Raw genomic sequence first — 26,772 nt, 5'->3', positions numbered from 1 at the left:
AGCCCGTATGATCTTTATTTCTTAGAACTTACGTAAGTTTCTGTTTGCTATCCTAAGTTAATACAGAACTTTGTTCTATTGTGGAAATCTCAACACTCGCCGAAGCTCTTGTAATAAAACTTTGATATTTATTACAGCTCGCTTTTACCTACTGGTTTATTTTTATTCGGTTTTATTTTGATACTTGTAATAAGACGAAGATTGGTTATTGTTTGAGGGAATTAGATTGACTTGCAGATATAAATGTTTTTTGTATTGCTGAATAAAAAACTAGTTTTATTCAGTTAAGTTCAGACTATTTTTTATTGTATTATTTAGTTTCTTCATAGAGTATATAGAACTATCGAACATTGAAATATTCAGTTAGATTCGTTAAAATAGAATCAGCAAAGTAAATATTTCATTTTTTACGTTTTTTGAAGCCCATTTCGATTTTTGTCCCAGATTTTTAGCAATAAAACATACATGAGTAAATATACATAGCACATAATCTATTTTAAAGGGTATCCATGTCATACGTACATTGAACGTAGGATTATGGGCTGTCATATCCGTGTGTGTGGTGACCGTCATGTGGATTAGACATAACATCTCGCGTCGCTGGGCAAACTGGCCTTGAGTGTGTAAAGGACATTTTAATGTATATTGACGTCATTGGATTATGGAAACATTCGCGTAATCGCAAATTTACTGATGTCAATTTTGTGTCGAAATTGTAATTGGAAATGTTGTTGATAATACTTTATGCTGGTGTTTTTAAAAGTTGTTAAGTGTTGTATAAAATATGATTAAATTACAATGTAATCTGTAAGACTGAGAACTTTAATTACATAATTAGAGTCATATATTGTCCATAATCATTCGAATATTGAAACCAATCAAAATGATCTAAGGTATAAAATGGTGGCTACACTCAAAAATAGGATAATCTATTAGTATCTACTCAGCAGTCTTACACGAAGAAGTATAAAAGAATTAATGAAGTGGTCAAAACCAACAATCATTAAAACAATTTATAACAACTCTGCTACAAAGATTTAAGATAGTATAATACACAAAATTTTGGAACATTAAAGATTAAGTTCCCAAGAATTTCCACCAGTCTCAAGGAAAACTGACATTTGTAAATAGCTTCAATAAACAGCTATTTTCTCAAGCAAAATTGTGTAACAATAAGAGGAAAAGGTATTGAAATATTAAGTAGAAAATTAAATTTTCCGCAAGGTGACTCGTAAAGCTTCGGGTAAAAGGTATGCAAATATTTTGTGACTAGCTTTCAACCCCGGCTTCTTTCACTTGTTATGTTAATGTAAGGTATCCTCTAGTTTAGTTTTTTTCGTCACCTTTGAAGTTATATTGAAAGGCTATAGTGTTGCTCAAGACTCAGTACGGGTATTCGTATATAGTACAACGAGATAGGTCCTGTATAAAAAATGTTTGGATGTGAATCAGGCCAGGGAAGTTTGTAAGGATCGTACCAAGTGGAGTGCTTTAGGCTCTACCTACCCCTATGGGAAAAAGGCGTGATATCATGTATGTATGTATGAAAAACGTTGTGTTCTTTAGGATTTGATTAATATCGCAAATTTTTTGAACACGTCTGTATGTATGAGATATGTCGTGTTCTTTAATATTTGATAGTAATAGATTAAATTCGCAACTTTTGTGAAGACGCCATTGCACTATTTCCAAAGTTAGTTTTATCTTCTATTTCTTTGTTTCTTCACAAGTATAAATATTATTTATTAAACTGGAAAGAAGCCGAAGAAAATGTATATTGCGGCAATTCTTGTCTTAAAATAACATAACGTTCATTGCAAATGTTTTCTTACTTAAATTCGAACGAAAACTTACTCTTGCATTTATGATTTTAGGTTTTCGCTATGAAAAATGATTATAAAAGCTGTATAACAAATTACAGTGGCCATTTTAGCGATGTACGCGATCGTTGGATTTAATTAATCACAAAATTATGTAGCGAAAGGGTCGGGATCACGGATGCGAGATCGTGATAACAGACGTAGGATGATGGTGCAAAATGTAAGCGAACCTACTCGATTATGTGTTCATTTGTATGGGGCTCCGGGATTTCCTTTTATATGTAGCTATACGATTTCTTTTCACGTAAGCGTACAGCTTGCATCTTACCTTTTATTAAGCGTCATTTCCTTGCTGGTATAGAAGGTGTAGGTGAAATTATGTTTAGCGAAGTTCATAGAACATTTCACTGACATAAAATTAGCTATTAGGTATGCAAACATTCACTAAAGTAACAGTATATTAAGATGGCTTGCTGGTAAATGGTTCGTATATTTATCTTATATATTGAGAAAAGACAAAAATATATATATTTGTATTTAATATAATTAATCATATCAGTACCCATTTATGTACGTAATATCGCGTCGCTAGTTCTTATAATTTAGTCCGCTACTGAACTAACTCGAGTCGAGGTTTAACGAGACGGCAAATTCTGAAAAACAAGCGAGTCCGATGAGGGTCAGACAGTGGAGGTACAATTAAAAAGCGAAATGTAAGCCAAGGATTAAGCGCACAGAAATAATGAGACGATTTGTTGAATAATGAGCAAGTACCGGCTGAGATGAAGATGTTCCACTGTTTGTGATCAAGTAATGTCGCGAATTTGTGTTAATGAAGACTAAACTGTGGCGTGGTTAGTGTGTTTCTAATTACTTAGCTAACTGAGCTTAAAATTGCTAGAGCTTCAAATCTAACCTAATGACCCTTAAGTGCTTTTTCTAAAGTGACGATTGTCGAATATTAAAAAAAGTTTAATTAAAACCTCGTTCTGCATTTAAAGAAAACGTGCTGACACTTACATACTCATGTCGAAAACTTTATGAAAAAATGAAATGTTCTATTTTCGAATAAATGTCACACTGTTTTAATTTTAATTCCCAATTGACGAATAACAGCAGCCAGCAGCCATCTTGTCCTTTGACTTCTCAATGACGACGGGACGAATGAAATAAACGTGTTTACGAATTAGGAAGGGGCTGACTTCGTTATCGATAAGCGTCGGAAATAGCCATAACTGAATCCGATTACTCGATTACAGTAACGAGGCCATCGTGAAATTCTCAAGTGCAGTTACCAAGTTGGCGAAGTAAAAAAAAAGCGGTAAGTGTCAGTGCGGTGCGGGGTCGACAGTCCCGAGTCTACTAAGTTTCCACAATAAGAGTACGAGCGATAGAGTAACAAGTCGGAAAATTTTCCTCTGCTCGTTTTGCCCACAGCGTCTAGAATCAGGTCGGAAATATCGACTTGGAAATTTCTAGTTTGTTAGTTCGGAATGACACCGCGGTCGAAGATTGGATTATTTTTACAAGTTGCAACTGTTCCGTGCGCCGCAGCTTTTCTTATTTAAGTGGCAGTTTGCGATTTATTGGTAACTGTGTAATTAGGACGAACGATGTTTGCTTTGTTGACTTTTAATAAGTTGATTTCAAGAACGAACAATGAAAGATTTTTTATTCATATCCCATGATTTTTATTTTTATTATTTTGATTTAGAAAGGTTTAGGTTTATGTATATGATTATAATACATAGGTACTTTGTGAGTAGTGTGATTGTAGTTCAGAGAATTTGTTTTAATATCATTCGATATTGAAATATCCAAAGTAATACAAATCAATAGAGTACAAAGGCCACATAACTCACAATATTTAATTTACTTTCATTGCTATATTCCTAGAACCAATATCAAAAAGTCTAGAATATCAATTTACATTTTTACAATAAGCTTCATACAAGCTGCAACGTGTAGCTACATATGTAATAACATTTAGTTGGTCGCAGGTGCCGTCGGGATATTGGGCTCGGCTAAATTAATGTCACATACGATATTATGCAAATCCGTGCATCGCTTGTCCGCCGGCCGTCAGTACTGAAAATTCTCTTAACATTATGTCCGATAGAATTACTGCACGCTCTGTGATCAGAAAGGCGTAAACTATATTAAAATGTAATATTTGTTTATTTACGAGGTTGCATTTTACACAATATTTTACTAAGGTTTTTTTCGTTTTTAATCTCCTGCTACCTGTTTCTGCATTATGGTTTATTTAATGGGAATATAAATAATAACGAATACACCTAAAGATAGTCGAACAATGCAAGTATTGTTATACATTATTACATGTTAGGCATTCTTTCCTAATTTGTTTAACTTTTTCCTGCTCTACAAAAGCGTGCAACATGAGTCGCTGAACTTTAGGACTACCTTAGTATAGCAAAATTTTCCTCAAATATAGTTTTTAACTTGTGTTGATAATTCTTTATGCACTAGGTACCGTTCGTAAATATACACATTTTTTTTGCTATAGCAACTTATTGCTGACTGTACCACTTAAGCTTATTCAAAAGCAATCCATAGAGCATTTCATACATTATTATAATAATAACTAAAACAGATTCTAAACAAAAATATATCAAATTAATGGTCCATTACCGTTGTGGGAATATAACATAATATATTGGCTATTTATTACATCCAGTGGTTTATCTGCTCGTTTGCGCTGAAGGCTAACGAACTAATAATGGTATATTATTTGGTATTGCCGTGTGAATTGATCTATGGCCAATGTGGCCATGAAAATATTGGGTTTTATTATACAGTTATTTTTAGCAAAATGGTTGGATTATCTGGATCATGATTTTTTTGGGTAAAATAAATACATTTTTTTTGTGAAATTCTTACATTTTATGAGAAAAAAAAGGATAAAAATTAAAAAGTCAGTTCCATTTTTGGATGTACATTGTACAGTAACAAAGAATTTAACAGTAACAATATTTAAATCTACAGGGTTTTAGATTTTGGTTATAGATTCTCAGATATTTTATAGTAGTGTTAATTTTACTTTGCGTAAAGATTAAGCTATCCATAGTCTGTAGCTATTTTGGCTTAAATCCAGCCCAAAATTCTAGTTCACCGATCAAAACCCAATTGATCATATCAATTCAAATGCCAGATAAATTTGGTACACACATCATGTCATTACTCATTACCAATCGCGTTATGATCGATCTAACAAACACTGTGTTAGCCGTTTGTCCGCCATAGGGTTGAATTGGCCAATTAATATCCCAATTCTATTGGTAGACCGGCAGACGCATCATATGTAACGGCATAATGAATCAATAGCTAAATAAACTCGGGCATTAGAGGGTTGAAAGTGCCCGACTAGGGTTACCGTAGATAAACCCATTAATCATTGTGTTATGAAATAAAATGATTATCTATTAATTTTGGTGATCGAAAACTTAATGGTTTTATTCGATTAAGTATTGATGGGTTTGAAGGGAAGGGTAGGTTTTTAATGAGTTTGTAGTTTTATATTTTTAAGTGACTTAAGTTGACACGATTGTGTGAGTAGTGTCAATTTTAAATGTAGACATTTAAAATTAATGATGTCGATGACAAGAAATGGATTTACTTAGTAAGTAACACCCACACTACCCACAGCCATAATAAGTACTTAGTTAACTTCAGAAAGTTTTTTAAATGACCTAAAACCTTCACAGTACCTCCCTATCAGAGTTAAGCTTTGCTACCATTCAATATTAAGACTATGAAAGAAAGATAACTACCACAAAAAAAACATCAAAACAGAAAAAAAAATCCTCTCGCAGCACATTTCCATAAAAAGCCTCTAATCTAAAAATCCACCATCTGGTCACGTGTCAGCCCTGTCTTCTTGCTGTACTGTCCCACATTCAATTACATAGATAACATCACGCGAGGCCGCAATTACGCTGCTAATCCGTCAATCGAGTGCGAGCATGCCTGAATAGGGCTCTAAGTACCCACTGGGGTGACCACGTAAGCCTCTATGACACTGTGATAGCCGGCGATAGTTTTTGATGTTTGATTTATGTGACAGTAATGGTTTGATCTGATTTGAGACTGTTTTTAAGGTTTATGCTGCTTTGATGGGGTAGTGGTTGTGTATGCGTTATGATGGATAAGATTATGAGACGTTGCCTTGATCTACATTAATGAGATCGAGGTTGAGAGGTATGGTTCGTGTAAATGTTTTACTATGGGATAAGATTAAGAAGATCTGTTATGATCGAATTCTGTAAGATCGAGGCTGAAAGGTAAAGTTTGTGAATAAAAACACACGAAATCAAGCCTAAACTTTCATCATTTACATTATAATTTGCAACAAATAATAAATGTTATATAACATTACACTATATACTTAAAACCACCATCGTAAACTCATAATTGATCTTTGAATAGAGTCAAAAATATGACTTAATGAATTTTGAATAGCGTATGATTTTGGGCCTTCAAAACTTACTAAGTAAAGAGTAAGGAGAGACCAAAAAAATGCTTTACTCTTTTTCTTGAATGCTTCAGTTATGTGGTTAGTTAACATCGTGAACTACATTTACAAAGACAGTATTTCAGTACAATCGTTGCTTTAAAATTGGGTCGTTGAACTATCAGAAGTTAGTTATTATCCCGCGACTCAAGATAACAGCTCTTCAGTTTCGAGCCGAGTTCACACAGAACTTTGAAACCCTGATAATAATTATATTAGATATAATAGTATTGGGATTTGTTGTAAAGTAGGCTTACTATGAAGTAATGGAATGAAGGTTGAAATACATACAATCTAAACTACGCCTTTTTGTTCTACACATAGTCTATTCTAAATTTGGTTTCAATAACATATCATCAGTTAGGATACAATCCACGATTGTCCTTGTTTGGAAACGGTAGATAGAGAGACATTTTAAGACTATTTTCATAAGTTGTTATATTTTATAGTAAATAGCGCCAATTTTTTGTTAGAACATTACAAAGCAATTTCTCCTCATATCCCCTATTATCGACACAGATTCAACCTAAACATGTCCAAGATTACATCAAGCGTAAAACCTCTTGTTTTTTCCTCATACAAAACTAGCAAACAATCCCAAAAGTACATATACCCTAAAACTAAAAGTCACTTCACTTCATACGTTTCTTCGTCCCTACCAAGTGTACCCTGTTATTGATATTTGACAAATAAAGTAATATATCAAACCACATTAGGGGAGGGAGGTATAAAACATAATCTTGACCGATAAGGAGATCGGATGCTGTTATATTTATTGACGCGAGTGATCAATGGTATTGAAAGTTGGGGACTTTCTTGTTACGGGTTTGAGTTTAGCGATCCTTTGTTCTAATATTTTGGGCTTTATATAGCTTACATGCCAAAAAAACTGGAACTTTTTCTTAAGTCTTACCATTATTAAAAATTGATAAAATGACAAATTTCTTTAATATTTTGTTCAGAAGTCACTTGTCATCAAGATTCTTAAAGTAGTGTTCGTATCTCGCCAGTTTTTTTAAGCATATAAACTAAAAAATAAAAACATACCTACTAAAGTGTGCTCATATTATTATTAATATTTTTATTCAATAATTCTGATCCAAAAATTATTATATGCCCCTCGGGATTTTCCATAAGTAGATGCGCACACACGCACACACAGGGCCCGCACACACGTGTATATATGAATGCGTGCGTGTGCGTGTGTGCGTGTATCTATGTGCGTGTGCGTGTACTTGTTGTCGAACTAAAGGGTCCATCTTCAGAAGCACTCCCATTATATCGATTCTCTTTAATAAAACCGAGTACTCACTAAGGATGTTTTATTGTATCGATAAAACGGATTTGTAACCTCGAGGGTGGTATAATAACGTGGATGATTATCTCTATGTATTGCGGTATTTGGTCAAGTACTGAATATTGAGTGTTGGGGAGAAAATGTCAATATTAGGTGCTGACTCGAAGATGTTTGTTGGGGGTTTATTTAAGTTCTATAAGTATTGGAAAGTTGGAAAATATTGAACGGGATGCAAAACTTTAAGTTGCTCTTTGCTAAATATTTGTTACAGTCTGTTTTCAACATTGCACTAATATTTTTCAAGTAAACATGTACTCAAGTAACCATTAAACACGTAAGTCTTAAATACATGTTTTTCTCACTAGCATTTCCAATCAAGCAGTTTCCTTAGGCATGTATTATTATTTTACTTTTTGTTGGTTTATTTGATTTTTTTGTCAATGTTTATTGCCAATTCTAATGGCTACAGTCCTTTTTATATTCTAGTATACTACTTCCTCTATCAATTAAGCCCACCCACGAAGCATATATTTAATTTTACGAGTGTACATAGTTCATGAGTATTTTATCACCTGTGCTCAAGGCACCCTACGTCTCAGCACTTAATCTTGTTTAGTGTTCGCACTCAGGATATCCGCAATGTACTCATTTTAAACTTCACTTACGAATTTTAATGCGTTATGGCGGTCTTACCTGAAAAAGATAGAAAATAATTTGTTAATATACATTTAGTGGGAGGCATAAATAGATTTAAAATATGTTATTTTATTAAAGGAATCATATTCACGACAGTGTTAAAAAGGGTCTATCCCGCTAGTCCCGATGTATAATTATTTTGGTTTATGTAAGACGTTTTTTTTATCTGATTCTACAATCCTGAAGTATGACTATATACTAAGTAACCAACAATGTATCGGCTAAAGCCAAAATAGTTTAATAAGGAGCGAATTATGAATATCTTAGTTAATTTCAAAAGTCTTTGTTTCTTCATCCAGCAGCTACATTAACCATATAAATTCATACAAAATTAACATCAGGCTGTATAAAATATTAAGAGGCAAAGGTAATTATTTAGACAGCCCGGTTATTGCATCGCACAGGTGACTACCACTTCGGGAAGATTGCTTAGAGTAGCAAGGCGAATGTGGGCAATTCAACTGAGGATAATATTCAGAGCAAGAAACTAGGTCGACCGAAGCCAATAAGTTCAAAATTGTATGCACTTTGAATCAACCAAATGTTGCTTTAATATACGAGTAAAAACCCAAGGAAGGATTTTCCGAGAGCTCATATTTTGGTGAGTATAAAACATTGATTTAAAGAACTGTGAAATGTGGGTGGGTATGAAGGATTTATAAAAAAATGAGTTACATTTCGAAATGATTAACCTCTTTTTCGTTCCACACGTGTACTAAAAACTCACAATGAAAAGATTTCAGACTAATTTTTCAACAAAAAGATTTAAGTCTAAAAAGTTTATGTTGGCACATAACGAGGAAACTTTACTAGCGATTTAACCGATCGATAGTAATACTAATTTTGTATAAAGACTCGATTACGTGCCAACTAACATTCAATAAATTTGGAAGTTCGATAATAAACGCTGGCGTTCCGTATAACTCAGAAATATTGGACTAGCAAAGTGCTATAAAATATATCAAGTTTTTTAATTGCTCCAATAGTTTTGCCAAAAATATTTGAATATACCTTTTTTTGTGTACAAATTAAATTGCTACGCGTGCTGTGTAGTTGAAATATTTTTATAATTCGATGTAACCTATTTGTTGTATGCTCAGCTTTAAATTTGTTGCCAACCGTTTTTGTATTTTTCAAATATTTGATTTTTAAATATAAATAAATACTGTTTCAGTTTAGATTTCCAAACTTTTTGAGTGTTGCGTACACGTGAGTAAAATATAAAATGAATCGGCTTAGATTCTAGATTCATAATAGAACACTAAAAGAAAAATATGAAAATATTAAGTCATTATTTCAATAAAGCATTCGCTTCGAATTTTCAAAAAGCATCAACAAAATAAATATCAATAATGTGTACAGAAATAAAAATATATTGAAATTTGAACAGTCCTACAATTGGGTCAAAAAACTTTGAATCGTAAATCTATTCACAACTTACATAAGTCCGTTAATATGAAAAGTTAATTATTTTTAACGAGTGTCCAATTACGGGTCGTCATTGGCATCCAGGGGTATTGTGAACTGGCAAGGTAATTATGAGAGATGAGTTTTAAATTACAGTCTGAAATCAGATTACCAGAGTTATCTGGTGTTTTCGACTGCTCATTAAGTTTCACAAGCGTATTATAGGACGTTTGCGGTATCGCAATGTTTCGTTTTTCGGTCGAGTGTAATTTTTAATACGATTTAACAAATTATTTTTATAGTTGCCTCATTATTTATGCATTCGTTTACTTTACAATTTTTAAATCATCTTTGTATTTTTTATTTATTTAAGTTTTTCAAAACCCCCAACCCGCACTTGGCGAGCTTGGTGGACACAAGGCCTAACCTTTCCTTCATTCCAGGAAGAGACCCTTTTCCAGTAGTGGAACATTAATTGGTTACATTTATTTAAGTTTCTCAAAAAATATGTACCTAGTGTCTTGTATCTCCACTAGATTTGGGTAAAATAAGATGTCTCAAAGCAATGTTTAGTTTCTCCAAGATTTGTTCATTGCGTGAAGATTCTCGAGTAGTGAAGAATAAGTTGGTAGAAACTTTATGTCTAATGTAAAAGTTGGGAGCTCCGGGGTGTGTCAAAAGTTGCCGGCGACTTTGTGACGTGTGCAACGACCATAGAAATCCGATCTTGCAACTTATATACTTTTGTCGCAACAGTAATTGAAAAGTTTACCGTTTGTTTGTAGATTAGTCTGCTTACTTGTCTATTAGTTTTGATTTACTCGAGTAATTGATTGAAGGATTGTCTCCTGATGACTTCTTAAAACTAAATGTTGTAGAACTCAGTTCTTTTTACGTGTAATATGCTACGTTTAAGGCTACCCTTATAAACGTAATGAAGTGATTTAGAATTGTGACTTTAATATGTGCATGTTTCGCTTGTTACTTAAGCCCAGTCCAACAGAACCTGCGTTAGATAGCCAGACTGTTTCTATTACAAAAATAATTCAGTTTCCTCCCCCAACATTCGGATTGCTTGTAAACAAATATTTCGTTTCAATCAAATTTTTAAAAAGCAAATCGATACGCACACAATACAAGCCTGCAAAAAGGTTGGAGGCTTCCTACGCAACGTAATTTCCGCCGGCAATGGACCGTGAACACTGGCGAAATTCCGCCGAAATTCCGCCAATCGGCGTTATTAAGCGGACCGCGGGCACATGTGCCGGCTATGGAGTTGTCTGCTACGATCGATACACTGATGGACTGCTCCACTTCTCTTTTAGCCACCATAGTGCCGCTCGACCCGTTCCAGCCTATTTTTTCCCTTGATGGATCGGTCTTAAGTAATTGGAATCGAGCCAAATGTATTTACAGACATAATATTTGTTACAAATCTAAGTTCTCGCTAAAGCCATGTCCGTTAATTGCTTCGATCCGCATGTTATCACGCCGACTAATATTATTCGCCATTGTTTTCCCTAGACAAATTGGCTAAATTATGGTAATAGCGCAAATTGAACACAGAGCTCCACTTTTGTTCCACATTCGAAAATGGAATCTGAACAAAGCAACGAATGAAATTCGTTAAAATATAGAATTACTTTAGCCCAAAATTTTAAATCCGCTTTTTGAATTTAGAATATTTTATTACTTTCGTCCATTTAGAATTTGGGCCTCGGATTAGAATCTATTTCAAATACAAAATCTTTTTTGTAGTACTTCAGCATCCATTTCTACACTTAACCCTCAAACACCGCGAGGGTCTAAGAGATCCTGGGTACAATGTTTTATCAACGAGAAAACAGTCAAAACGATCGAATCTGTTCGCTCTGTTTAAAAATGTAAAGCGGGTTCACGTCACTGCAGTCTGAAAGGCAGGAAATGCATTTGCAAATTAGATTTTAACCCCCCCGCCGCCGGCGGCGTTATCGTGTCTTCAACCCACTTGTCTTTTAACCTCCGGTCATGTGCGGGGATTTCGGTGGTTCTCCGTGCATTTATTTTGAACAAAATTTGTTTTAATATTACTTTTGGGATCTTGAAAGCGGGATGGAATTACGAACGCTGTTCGCTTTAGTGAAATAAATGTGGCATTACTTATTTAAATAAATGTTTTCACGTTTTGATAAATGAAATTAAAATTTAGTTGTAAAATGAGACAGTTGTTGTGGCAGAATGTTGACCCGAAATGCGTTGGGATAAACTTTAAAAGAACAAAAGCGTCCAGAAATGTTGTAAAGTAAAGCAGGACATTCACCCTCAAACTTGTCTGCGTAGCTTTGGGATTTATTCCTAATGTTTTCCTCCCCTGCAGTTGTAAACAACTGGTCGGTATTAGAAAAAAGCACAGGGAAACCGGTTTAAACCGGTGGTTTCTCGTTCACACTCGATTTGGCAAGGAAATTGCTGCGTCTCGTCGATGCCGAGTTTACATGCACAACCTCACTGCACAATCTCGTTTACTACAAACAATTGAAATAAAAAAGTTAATTTGTTCGAGCGATTTCGGTGCAAACTTCGTGAAAGATTTCGTTCTGAAATGCTCGGATTAGTAAGAGAACGTTTATACAGAAGATTGAGGTTCCGAATTGCAAGAGAGGGCAAAACTGGATAATGAAGTGTAGTACATTATTAGTGCGATATTACTCTAGTAGTCTCTTTGGTAGACGAAATATATTTTGTAGTACGACGTTTGTGTTTTAAGTAGAGCAGACAGGGAACTAATTATTACGTGAAAAGATGCAAAGGAATCAAAATCCTATAATCTGGGCATGGAGCATACTCCATTAACATTTGCAAGAACAGACATTCAATGTTCATTCAAAATACCTAATCTATATTTTATCTCACAGATGAGAAACTACGAGGTATAACATATCATAAAACTGATAAAAAATATTTTAAGTAAAGTTAGTTTGTTCAATACTCCTAGGGTTGCCAAACTTAGACAATATTTTCCATACATTCGTACTTTATGCGTCTGGTTTCAATGTAATTTCGTATTTACGAGTGCGCATACCAGATTTGATTTTAAATTGTTCTGAAGAAAATTGTTTCTTAACTTTGTACACAGCGCACGTATTCAGACCACAGTGTTACTAGAAATACTGATTGTAGAAAACAATTGATGTTTGCTTCGATTTAAAATGGTAATGCTATTGTAAAATCTAATTTATATAGGTAAATAAAAAACACGGGGAGTTTTGTTCTTAAAACGACAGTATTGTGAGAAAAATAAAGTGTATTCTATCGATGATCAAATAAAAAACTGCTTTATGTCAAAATAACTGTAAAATCCCATACAAACATAGTGTTAATGGCGACCATTTATATATAAATGAATCACCGAAATGTGAGGACGTGCATAACTTTTAAGCAACTAAATTAAATTGGATAATTATTTTTTTAATATGTTTGTAATGCTATGACAAGGTTTGTATTGGACCGATGGGATCAAAATTCCAACTGACATGGGTGATGGGATCAATGGAATAAAATGGTACTATACCCAAAGGAAGTCGGCCCCCCATTTTTTGAGTACATTTAGCGGCAGTTTATCTATTCAATAGCGTTAAAACTCATACAAAAAAGACGCTATTTAATAGATAAACTACCGCTAAATGTACTCAGAAACCGGGGGGCAATCCGCTAGGAAGAGAATAAATATCAAATTATTGCATTTTATTGCAACATTATTGAAATGTTTGCGGCTTATCATATTTCCCTATTAAGTGAAACTTAAAACCAGCCAAAAAGAGGTATTGAAATTCAAAACATTCATGCACAGTGGGCAATAACATAAACATAATGCATTTGGTTACTATCATACATCAAGTGGTCAAATTAATATAATTATTTGAGCAGTAATACAATTGTAGGTGTCATCAATAGTGTCAAATACATAACAATTTGTGGTTAGATAAAACCTAGTGGTCTCATTATCTCAATATGGTATTGAATTAAATAAATGTTGATATACTAAAATAAAATACAGAATTACTTGATATTGATTAAGCTTTGGGTAATAGTAATAATTTAGAATTTTCTACGGTTATAAGTTTTATAATCAATAAATTAAACTCAAAATTGTCCCATATGCTGGGCAAAGGTTTCCTTCCGAAATGAGGGAGGGGATAGGCCTTGTGTCCACCACTCTGGCCAAGTGTGGTTTAGGGACTTTCCATGCTTTCCACCTTCAAGAACTGTCGGGCATGCAAGGTTGCGTCACAATTATTTCTAATAGTGGTATAGTGTTGTCTTGATTACGAACCATCCACCACTTGCATGGGAGGCGTATGTTGAAATCACTGGGCTATCATTGCTCTTTTCTATAGTTATCTTTGAATAGTAGTTGCAAAAATCCATTAAACGTACGTTTAAATCGCCTACACAATGTTGCAACCCTAACACAACATACATACTCAAGTATTGTGCACGGTGTGCTCGAATATTTCAAAGCCGGCCAAAGGGTTGGCCATAACTGAACGGCCCACTGTGCCGAAACTAATGATAATGTAATTAGTTCTCTGATTCCGAGCTTGGATTCCGAATAAAAACTGTTAGGACTTCACGATGTTATTTGTTCGAGCATTTGTGCCAAGTTTTATACCAATTTGGTAATGTGGACATTATTTTGTGATGAATGAGATAGATTTTTTTCTAGTTCTGATATTTAAGGATTATTAAAAATGTTGTAAGATAAATTGAATTTGGTGACGTGTTTGGTGATTAATTTATTAAAATATTTATGTCTATTTTAAAATAGCTTGACGCTTTGAACAAATTCGCTCTCAATTTTTCACTTGAAAGAATTTATATATTAAGGAGGGGTGTTATTTTCCAAGTAACCTCTTTTAAAGTAGTTTTCCTCAAAATTCCCTTATCAATTACGTTCAGTTTAATATGAAGTCGGAAATTTTCTAAGCGTCATCTAAAAGTAAGTAGCGTGAAATGGGTAGGTCTGGTAATTGGTCATATTTACCTCGAGCGGGAATGGGTAGAGTGGAAAAATTGGCCAATTTAACGAGAAAAAATTATATCGGTAACCCCTGTAGGTGTCTAATTGGCTAAGTGGGCGGTAAAGTAGGGGAAAAGATGCTCATTTTGGCACAAATTAAAAGGCACATCAAAGTATACACTAAATCTCATCACAAAAGCCAGTCGCTCTTTCATATTTTTCTATTTACGGGCACAATACAAATATTTTGACATTTAAATCATTTATTTGTCGAAATAATGAATACTCTCCTTCCCTTTTACCAGTTTTGCTATAAATTTTGTTTTAAATTTAGAAATAAGAGAAATATATTAAACGATTATTATTATCTCTGCTTGTATAGGTGAAGTAGAAAACCATTCAGACTAAGAAAAGTTATTTGATTGTTGAAAACCAACAAACACACAGTATGACTAATCAGCTGATCAAGTTAAGACTACAATTTTCTTTGTATTTGAAAGTAAAACATTGTTAAATCGCTTTCATCCAGACACCTTCTTAGAATAATATCAAATTTCTTTATTACAGTTCGTTGACCTTAAATTCAAACAAATGAAGTAGCTGGCTAACGATGAGCATGAAGGGGGGGTGGGGTAGAGCTGTGAGGGGAGGGGTGCAGGACGAAGTGTTCAAGGGTCGGATTGGAGGAGAGAAATCGGCAATAAGTGCAACCGTAACTGCAGGCAATCCGGTAAAATGGACCCAACACTGATTTATATATGGATAATGGCACTGGAATGTGTTCGTATTGTTCCCGCTGGTTTCACCTAAGTTATTGAGGGGCGGTTACATACTACGTAATGTCGTCTTCAGCTCGATTTGGGGGGAAATATGAAATGTGTGAGTTATTTGTCATGTTGGATATTGAGTTAGAAATACATAGGATTATACGTCACGAGATTCTTATTTCTTACTGCAAACTATGTTTCGGCGGTTTTATATGATAACATTTTTACCGTTTTCCTTGATATAGGAGGAAAAAGACAATACCAAGAACACAACATATGTACCTAATTGCGGCTATAAGTTGACGAATTAGTTAATTAAACAATTGAAAGATCAAATAGTTTGAAATTTTAACGTCTTTACAGATAAGTGTAAGTGTAATACCGATGGAGTTTTCAAAGCCTGGCCTGTATATCTAGTTTCTTTTAGCATATTCCACCGTTTCCATAGGCCCTATATCGTTGTTAAACCAGTTTGTATTACGCAAGCGTGGTGCTATCGTTGCATCGGGATGTATTAGCCCGACGATTGTACGCTATCTGAAATCAGCTGAGTTGCGACTCGTCCTGACCACAGCGATCGACTGCCTAAATTATAGTGCAAATGAACAAATATTGTACCGTTTTATTCAAAATTCGCATTTAATTTTGCAAATTTAAATAAAGTTTAGTTTAGATTTGCTATGTTATTTTTCACGCGCGATTATGGTGGTATATCTTGCTTGCATTGTATATGTTATGAATTTATCCAGCTACGTTCAATAATTGGTAAATAATCAATGTTAAAGGAAAACCAGTTATACCGCAGTGGCTCAGTAACGAATTCGTCACACAAGCAGTAACAAACGACCGATGATTTTAAAACGAATTTAATATTATAATCACCGTGACAAAATGAATCGTTGAGCAATAAATAGTGTCGTAAATACGTGTCGTATCAGGCACCTCGATATCGCGGTTATTATAATGAAATATCGTCCGACGTACGCCATCCGACAAAAACAATTTGTCGAGCCCCGCTGCAGGAATGTCGATAATTAAACCAACCTGCAGCTAGCTATTTCAGCGCTCGATCGACAGACCCATATATTTTGCTTTCATTTTCTTTTTAATCCGTCCGGCTATGAATCCATTCCTTCCCCCGTATAAATTACTAGCGCCGCCCCGATAGAGACTTCATCGATATCGGTGAAAATCAACCACGATAAATCCAGCGTCTATGAGTTATAAAAAATGAAGCGGACGGGAGAACAAGAGGGGCCCACAGCGGTATCGATAAAAAAAATAAATGGTGCCACCCGTCTTCGACGTGATATGTTGGGATTAAGCAACGAACATCAATAAGTAGCTTTCAAAATTCAGCGCACACCGGTACACGAGAGGCACGGGAAAAAATTGAAAGGAGACTCAAATATGTCGTCTGAATATTAAAAAGCAAAATACTGAATAATGCAGCGGACGAACTGCGAATGATATAAGAGTGTAAGACGATTGCTGGAGCTATTTGCAAGCCATTAGTGCTGATAAAGCGTAACGGAATTTCGCACAGACGACTTTTTACGAGGACATCGACGGCCTTTTTTGGTTCAGACATCATTATATTTTTTTTCCGTGTCCGCCGTATATGGAATTTCTTTTATCTAGTAATCTTCGTGTTCGGTTCTGTCGAAATGGAGTGGTTTTTTCCAAGGAAACTTATTATTTTTTTATGTTTGAAGATTCGTCACGTTTCGTTTCTATAATAATGATTGTAACTTGACACTGAGTAATTTATCTTACTCCCGATTTTTATTTTCCGCGTTACAGTTTTGAGAGCTGTATTACTGAGTTCATAGAATTATTAACATACGGAATTCAGCTCAGCATCGCTACTACGAGTATTTCTGCAAAAAATATTTGAAAATTGAAAATTCCGTCGGAAGTTCGTGAACGTGTAATTTCGTTTACCGACATAAAATGTAAATAGTGGCTTGTTTACAATAACACTACTGACTACGGCTATGTATATTTATTTTTGAATGTTGTTTTTAGTATTTTCCATGTTTGTTTAATATATACGTTTGTTTGAATTTTTCATTGGAAGCCGTTTTAATTTGATACCCGATGGGCATTAAACAAATTTCCGGCTTCCATTTCTTTCCGCGTAGACGTTTAGATAAAAAATTATTTTCTTTTTCAGTTCGAATTCTGTGCGAAAATTCAGAATTTTGAATTTAAATAAACGTATTAGGTGGAAGGAAAAATTAATTTGTTGCGTTACCCTTAATCTTGACGTTAGATCGAGGCCATTTGTTCGTATATTCGTACGGTAGGCTGAAGTAAGTAAAATACATGAGATGGTCATTACTAGGGATAATCCCGGAGATAAGTGTGACGTAAACTAAGGGATGGCTTTAAGCATTCCGATAGATTTCCATTTTGTGAACCCCGATTGTATATCTTAATCACCGCTGTTACGATTTATTTTGGGAAAACACTTTCTTTTATAAATAAATAACTGTTTCCATGGATGGTCACGAGTTTGCTCTCAATAGCTATTTAAGTGCTTGAGTTCTAGAGAAAAAATATTATCATATTTCGATAAAAAAGAAGATGACTGACTAACAAACTAGTTTTGAAAGATTAGCCTCAGAACACGAGAAAACAAAGAAACAAATATTACTAGTCTCAGCTATTTTATTTACAAACACGAGACAATTCTACTGCAGTCACATTATTTCCTCTCTTTCAACCCTTTAACGCAGTCAAAGACAGTAGAGAACGTAGTCATTTAGAACAATTCTACATAACGACCATAAGGGGTTAACTTTTTACCTACACTTTTTACCGTCAAGCCAAGCTATAAAGACGAAATAGTAGTTGGAATTTTCACCCGGAAAATGCAATTTTCGACAATAAACTGCACATGGCCCATTAGAGATAGTAAGTAGTGGCTGTAAACACCCTACAGGGGCCATTATGGAAGTTTTATATTCACGCTTAGGTTTATTGAAAGTCTCGGTACAGTTTTAAGTGTCGCCTTGAGGGTTTATGTATCCTTAGAGGATGGTTAAAATGTCACTTAGTTTAGAGTATAATGGACTAGTATAAAAGTACTTGATTATTCAAATGAGTTGCAATTAGGTTTTTATACAGGCTTTACATTTAATTGCAGTCGTTTTAGGTTCTTGATATTGCTAATTTAAAAAACTTTTATTTTGGCTACTCAAATATTGTGAAGTTAATTATTTTGGTCCGAATCTCACTCACAATATAAAAGATATTTTTGGATTGAAAAAAACATTTTCCTTTTAAAAAACAAGGTCGAATCGGATAACTAATTTGAATAAAACGCGTAAATCAATTTCAAAATTTAATAAACTCCCATCCCAAATTAATATCGATTTAAATACGCTTTTTACAATTCATTAAGCTTTACAATCAAATGTATCCTAATCCGAAATTAATAACAGAACGTTCCATAGAGGTTCGATACCCGACCCTAAGGAGTCCGTATACCGGATCACATCAAAATTTGTCCTATCTCATTTCACAAACGGGCCGTAGTACGACCCATTTAATTTACTAACAATTATACGGAGGCTCTCCTAGGGTCCTTTACATGTCATTAACTTTTCACAGTGCGACGCGCCTAATATATTCTCTTTAACGGGTAATGATGGACGCTTCAATGTAAAGGATTTAAAGGACCTGGTTTTGTACAAAAAAGTAAACGTTATAGTTTAAATGTTTATGTGTTGATTTTTTGGTATTTTTTATGTAGACTTGTATTATTGATTTAGGTTTAGAAGAGGATTGATTATTGCTAAACGTTATCGGGTCCCGGTACTGTGGAAAATGGAATTTGTACTAGCCAATTTATGCGACAAAAACTATATTTTAACTACAAACTTAAATTGTTTTTTCTCCTGCTGCAATACAGCAGTTCTTTATATATATATTTTTTGTTCGGCTCACCCATTTTTTACCGATGATAAACTACAGAACAGAAAAGTTATTTAATTTGGAAATGTAATTTAAAACTTGGCAATATTTTGAGATACTTTGTTTATATCTGGCATTGGCACGGTATAGAGCCTAGCTGCCAAGACTTGGCACAAATTCTTGGCAAAATCTTTATTTACACGGCATAAAATATTTGTACGTGAACTAAATTCATCGTAGCATAAGCGTATCATAAAATATATGATCGCTTTGCGGCCACAGATAATTTTATGCATTTGAATAGTCCAAAATTTATTTTCTATTGAAGTTATAACGCTTTTTAGACGACACTTAATATCGCTTTTGACTGCAATAGAACCTCTGCATAGATAATTTATATGTACAATTATTAACTAACAGAGGTATATTTTACTTAATAGTTAAATACTAACCAATGTGTACAAAAATCTATTTCAAATCACGGTTAAGAAGATTCAAAGCAAAAAAGAAATACTGTGTCATTAATTGCATAATAAACGATCGACAGAATCACAGGCTTGATCGCTATCACAGAGAATAATAAAAAAATTAAGCCTATTACAGGACGACGATCGCAAATCGGAGCTTATATCGCATTTGTACCATAATGCTACAACATTGGACCAAGATACCACAATATTGGCCCAACATTTAGACAAGTAACACCAAACATTTGGCAAACATAAAAGCAAGTATGTCTATAAACTTACTTTTGGGCCAATGTTGGACAAAGTAAGATGTTTATTGCTATTTATTTGACTCGACTCGAACAATAGTGGCCTAATCGACGTCACAGATTTACGACTGACGATGCCGAGCGACGGATTAAAATGGCTGAGCGGGAAATGTATGTGATTCTGTCTTTTACAAAGTACACGGCTACGAGGCAATGTGTTCGTTTAAGCATTTAAATCACTTGATGTTTAATGCGTACCTGTATGGAATAGATGTAACTGGTTCTGTGAAAAACTGGGTAGACACACTTGACTTACAGTGCATTGTACTAAGTATAATTACGCTAAATCTTTTTATAAAAACGGCCAGGAAGAAAATATAAATTAAAATCAGTCTATTCTTAATTGATTCGATCCATTTCATTATGTCACTTACTCTATTTTAAATCCATCCGTTGCAGCAAAATCAAGTGAACTTATTTGACAAGTCTAAAAGCTTTTATTCCTTTTCTATTTTCACATTTAGAAAGAGACGAAGTTTATGTCTTCGCTGTATTCAGTTACTCCACTGCCAGTCGTGGTAGTCCTTTGAAAGCCGAAAATCGGCAGGGGAGTTTGCCGAGTTGATATTGAATAGGAAATTTTAATCAGTTGCTACTCCACAGTGTAAAATACCTCTCTGAACACCGGAGTGACCTATTTCCTTTTGACTTAACAACCAACAAGCCCCGATATGTTTTATACTGTTAATCAAATCCGTGTGCAGATAAATCTATTCATTTAAATCCAACTCGCGTGAATACGGAGCTTAATTTATTCGTTTTCATTTGTCGATTGCAATAGTGATAAAAACGAATTTTGTTCGTATTGAATTTATTACATAGTATGCGGACCAATTTTCTTTAAAATTGGTCCAATTCCATTGTTGTGTTTTAAAATTGTTTTTTCATAGCAAAACAAAGGGTTGTGAACTATAAAAATAATGTGAATTACAGTCTATCTATCTTAACAGTGAATTTTATTTATTAAGGAATTCTCTGAATCTGAGACAAAACGGCATAGTTTTGCAGTTTGTTTGGTTAGTATCTGTCCACTTTTATTAGACAAACTAAATTCCAGCTAGATACGGTGTCATATATTTTCAGCTTCATGTAAGCTAGGAAACGGCTGCAGGCCGGTTTAATTATCCGCATTCCGGGTGGACAAATTGTTCGCTCGCTACGTCCCCGGATATTAATTTCGATACATTGTCCCTACCGGGGCACTGAAGCGACGGCGATTATTTCCAAACGGGAGGCCACTAACTTAAGCCAATGTCAACGACACGAAAAAAATAAAAACAATGAAATAAGCGAAAGTTCTCACATAAACAAGCGTTTATTCTCTCTATTAGCGTCACAGATATTCTGTTTCGCGTAATCTGACAAACGGTCTGTGGGAATCAGAACGCACGGTGTGGTGCGAAACTTGGGCGGCGAACGGCCCCGCTGAGATATGTTTTAGATAAAGATTATTTATACAGTGTCTTATTTTACAAATCCAATTTCCGCGTGAATACACGGGTCGGTTGTAAATAACGCAGACAAAGCTTTGCCGGAATCGCGCACCGTTCAATACATTATGCACACCACGGTTCGTTGCATCGAGCAATGAGCTCTGTAAATACACCAGCCACATCTGAACCGACGCCTTTTTGTTTCTATTTCCTTTTTTACACTTTTCGATATTCTAATTTAGATATTTCTCGGCAAACTGTAGTTAAAAAGTTGCGTATTGGAAAATTTTCCGCTTTCATTTCCGTGGTTTGCTTACTTTTAAGTCGCAATTCGAATGCGTTAAATTGCAGGTTCTACGGAGCAGGAGGAAATGTTTGAAAATGTTCGAGGGTTTACTTAAATTTAATAGGTGACTCATTCTTAAATTAAGTGGAACTTTTACAGCTTTTTTTTCAAGTGGCTTCTTAGGAATGCGTGCTTTGAAATGTAATTATTTTGTAATAGAATAACTACGGAGTAGTTCAAATTATTAGACTGAACAGTTACACTGGCATTGTTAATATTAAACTCGATACAAGATTATATGATATTAACATACCTTGCATTAATATGGCGTTGCAGAGAATCCTCATAATATATACAAGACACATAATACTAGAACACACATAATACACACAATATAATATTCACACTAGCTTCCGCTCACCGCCTGATTCGACTCGTATCAAGCATCGAATTACAACATGAACGTTAAATATCGATTAGAATACCATCTATCATGTCCTGATCCACGTAAAATCTTTTCCTCCTAAGAAAATACGTAAACAAATCTAATTCATTTATTCTTTTCCGACATCCGTTAGCGCTATCGGATCCACGTTTTCTACGCCATTAATTTCGAAAAATTGGATTTTCTTAACTGGATATGGAGTTCCCCTTATATAAGGCACAGTGTGCCGAACGCCTTATCCGGAGGAAAAAAGCGGCGAAGCCTTGTAGCATCAGTGTAGTCACAATAACAACGCGAACACGCCCATGCACTCCTTATCATGACAGTCGAAAGGCACTTTTTCATTTTTCTTTTGTTCCCAGCTACTCGTGTTTTTTGTTAGTGTGCAGGGTGTCTCTAAGGGCGTGTGGTGCGGCGCGGTGGCGGCCGGCATAGTGGAAAAGTCACGTGATTTAGAGACGACAAAAATGTTATATTCGTTACAGCCGGTGTGTGCGTTACTTGTGGCTTTGCGTGACATATTTTCTTAGTGTCGAGGATGACAAATGGCTAGATAAATCACAGAATGCGAGCTTTTCTTTTAAAACTTTTATTTCTTCGTATATGTTACAAGTTTTTGTGTTTACGTCTGAATGCCTCATTTATTTTGACGTTCTATCTGTGTGATGTTTTCGGTGTTGAAAGTTGTTGTACAACATATGTTACTGGTGCTTTGTTTTCATTTAGATAAGATTTATGTTTTGCAATATAGCTGAAATGTGTTATGCGCGAAATGGAATCTTGTCTTCAAAGTTTCAACAATATCTGGAGTCTAGATTATACGAAGGAGTATAGAATACAATTTTGAATGGAAACAAAGGCAACTTGTTTAAATGTAATATTATAAAATATGCATATGGTTTAGCATTCTGAATTGGATAACGACTGCCGAGATGGGTTAAGACGGTCACCTCTCCGCTGTCTAAGTGGGTGTCGTGGGTTTGCTTCCCACATCTCACAAACTTGTGTGTCAAAAAAAATCTTTGGGTCCGTTAACACAACAACACACCCAAACAATTTTTCCCAGATAAAAAATAATTCTGTCAACGAGTTAGCGAGTAGCCAAAATAAGTTCTTACCAAGCGGCTTAAATTAAATTATATAGGCGTACCTAATTATCGATTTACACTCTTCGATTATTTCTATTTAAAGCAGACTTCAAGTGTGTTACAGTAGTCTGTTAGTCTACTTATTGAGCATAAATTGTAAGTGTCAGTAGTAAGCGTCTACGGATATTTATTGGTTGGACGGGTGTAATGCATAAGTGGCGACAAATTGTGAGATCATCGAGACGTCGAGGGCATTTGCCTATTTTCCTCAATTGACTTGGATTTGCGTGGGAGCATTGTGATTGAACTGGAATGTTATCAACGTCTTATACTGTTATTTACCCCCGGTTTCTGAGGTACATTTAGCGGTAATTTATTTATTTAAAGCATTTATTAAAACACGCTATCGAATAGATAAACTACCGTTAAAAGTACTCAGAAACCGGGGGTTATTAATTCTTGTTTTGTGTGTATAGATATGGATAATAATAGCAATGTAAAAAGTGGCTTCAACGTGATATAAAGATATTGATATATTGTAAATTATTATTTTTTCTTTAGACCCCTTATTTTGTTATTTATACATATATAAGGTCGGAGAAAAAGTCTTTTTGCATTATAGTATGTATGAACTTGTAATGAAACCTCTTTGGCTTCAAGAATCACAAATGAGTACACGGTTCATTAGGTTTCTTTCAGTGAGCTCGTGAGGTTATGCGAAAAGACTTTTTCCCCGACCTAATATGTATAAGTCGCGATAACTTAGAAGCTAAAAGACTTTTTAAAGCAACTGTTCAGTTAAAGCTCTAATAGTTGTTTTAAATACGAAACTATTATAAATATTCCTTCCGTTACTCTCTTTTACAGCAAGCTAGCTAAGGTTTTAGTTATTTATGAATGGTGATAGAAAAAAGTAACTTTGTAACATTGTTTGTCTTACTAAACAATGTATTTCAAATTAAAGACATAGACACCCACTAATTCAAAGTATTACAAAGTATTTTACAAAGCTAAGATCACAGATGACTGAATTGAAAAGAAAATAATCATGTCTTTATATAAAGTTTTGTAAAAGAATTTAGTCAAAAGAGATCAAACGTTTTGAATTTGAGAGTTTGGAATGTGGCGTTTAGACGATGAATGATCGACGACCTAGTTAAATGTAGAATATCTACACATAAAACCCACTTATGTATAATCACATAATAAATCAATTACATACGACATTATTGTCGTGTTTTGGATATTATTGTGAACAGAAATAAAAATATTTGCAAATCAATCAAACTGGAGTTATTTGGTTTCTGCTTACGAACATGTGGACAAAGCGTGATTTTATGTTTTTACTGCGATTTTTTATTTTTAGCAAAATTGTTTGAAAGCTGAACATTTTTGTAACAAAAACATAATATTTCGCACATTTTGTCAGACCGCTTCAATGTAAAGACGATTTCACGATAAATATCGTGATAAAAGGGCGCCCACCCACCTAGGGTTGCCAAAAACGCTAATTTCCGCCGGCGCCGCGGCTAAAGTACTTTAGACTTCGAATTTTGGTCTTTCACCTCTCCGTAACAATGCTAAAAGGTCTCACCCAATTCAGATAAAGATGTTACAGAAATATAAATGAGCCTTCAATTTCCAACTTTGAAACATAATTATTCAAAGAATTTAAATCCTCCTTTATAATCTATATTTGTATCAGGCCTCATAGGCACACTTTGTTCTTGATAAAAATAAATAATTTTAAGAATAAACACGAATGAAAATTACAATATTGATAAACATCTGTCAAAAAGATTTTTTGTGTAGATTTAATAAATAACATATAACACAATAATTTATACAAAACACGAAAAATGTATAGAGATTCGTATCAACGCGGTTTGCTTACTGTTTTCTTTAGCGGTGGATCTAAACCTTTGGGCATTTGGGACACCGCCACGAAAGATGGATATATCAAAAGATTCTTGGACCAAGAAATAAAGACGATGGTAATGGAAATACGCGGAAGTAATATAAGTACAACATACATGATATGTCCTAAAGGTAGTCAAGTGTTGGGAATTACGATGCCGTTCCTCGTAATGATCGTTAAGAATCTGAGAAAATATTTTTCCTTTGAGGTAACCGTACTTGATGAAACAGGCACAAGAAGAAGATTTAGAGTCTCAAATTTTCAGAGCACTACTCAAATTTTACCTCTATGCACTGTAATGCCAATAGCCCTCTCAGAGGGATGGAATCAGATACAATTCAATTTAGCAGAATTCACGAGACGAGCCTATAAGAAACAATTTGTAGAAGTTCAAAAATTAAAAATTAATGCCAACATCCGAGTGAGACGAATATATTTTACGGAGAGATTATTGCCTGAAGACGAGTTACCAGCGGAATACAAACTATACTTTCCTCTGCCGGGAAAAGTGGGCAAGGAAAAGAAGGCTGTCGAGGACGCCAACAAAGAAAATGTACCTCCTGCAAAGGATACCAAAATAGAGGAAGAAAAAACTGATAAGGGTATCCAAAAAGAGGATACGCAAAAAGAAGCTGCTACAGGTGACGCTGCGCCGCCGCAGGAGCTCGCTGAAATTAAAAAGCCTTCCGAAGAAATGCAAAAACCAGCTAGTGTAGAAAAAGTAGCCAGCGGTGAAAAAAGAGCTAGCGTCGAGAAACCTGCCGAGGCTGCGCCGCCAATAGCAGAAGAGGCAACAGAAGGAGCACCGGCAGCTGAGGGTGAGCAACCACCGGCTGAGGCAGCTCCTGAGGCTGAACCGGCTCCCGCGGCAGAACCAACACCTGGAGAAGAGCAACCTCCTGCGGCAGAGCCACCTCCTGTGGAAGAACAACCTGCAGCTGGAGAAGAACCTGCTGCTGCTGCAGAGGAACCAGCTCCAGCAGAGCCACCTGCTGCCGAACCGGCTCCAGAATAAGAAGTGACAAAGATGCTTTAGTAGGAGTAAAAGGGATAAGGACAAGAAGAGATTTAAAGTCTATCACCTTAGATTTTTATAGATTAGTAGATATTAGACTCGTTTACTTACGTTATGTTTTACGTGTACTTGTATCATATTATGTATTAATTTAATTTTAACGTGAACTCAAGTAAATAATGCTATATTATTGTTCTAATAAAATTGTCTTAAACTAAACTGCTGTGTTTTGTTGAAAATAACATAATTGTACTTCTGAGTTACAACAAAATATTACAAAAAAATAGTTTTGTTCCTAATTAGGCTAGGTGGAAACTAAATAACTCTGCCATTTGCACTATTTTGGCTTTAACCACATTCACAAGGTAATCCAT

At 34.8% G+C, this 26,772-nt stretch overlaps 1 protein-coding gene and 1 pseudogene across 6 annotated transcripts in view; one reads left to right on the top strand and one right to left on the bottom strand.

The window, feature by feature from the left end:
- The window catches only part of Sema1a (semaphorin 1a), a 364,324-nt gene that overhangs the window by 110,070 nt on the left and 227,482 nt on the right, over positions 1-26,772 (bottom strand). The gene's annotated exons all lie outside the window — the stretch shown is intronic.
- Positions 25,325-26,398, top strand: LOC142980157 (cilia- and flagella-associated protein 20 pseudogene; annotated as a pseudogene).

This window comes from Anticarsia gemmatalis, chromosome 17 (assembly GCF_050436995.1).
Source record: "Anticarsia gemmatalis isolate Benzon Research Colony breed Stoneville strain chromosome 17, ilAntGemm2 primary, whole genome shotgun sequence".
Lineage (NCBI taxonomy): Eukaryota > Metazoa > Arthropoda > Insecta > Lepidoptera > Erebidae > Anticarsia > Anticarsia gemmatalis.
The sequence above is the reverse complement of the archived record's forward strand: the minus strand, read 5'-3'. Positions and strand labels throughout refer to the sequence as shown.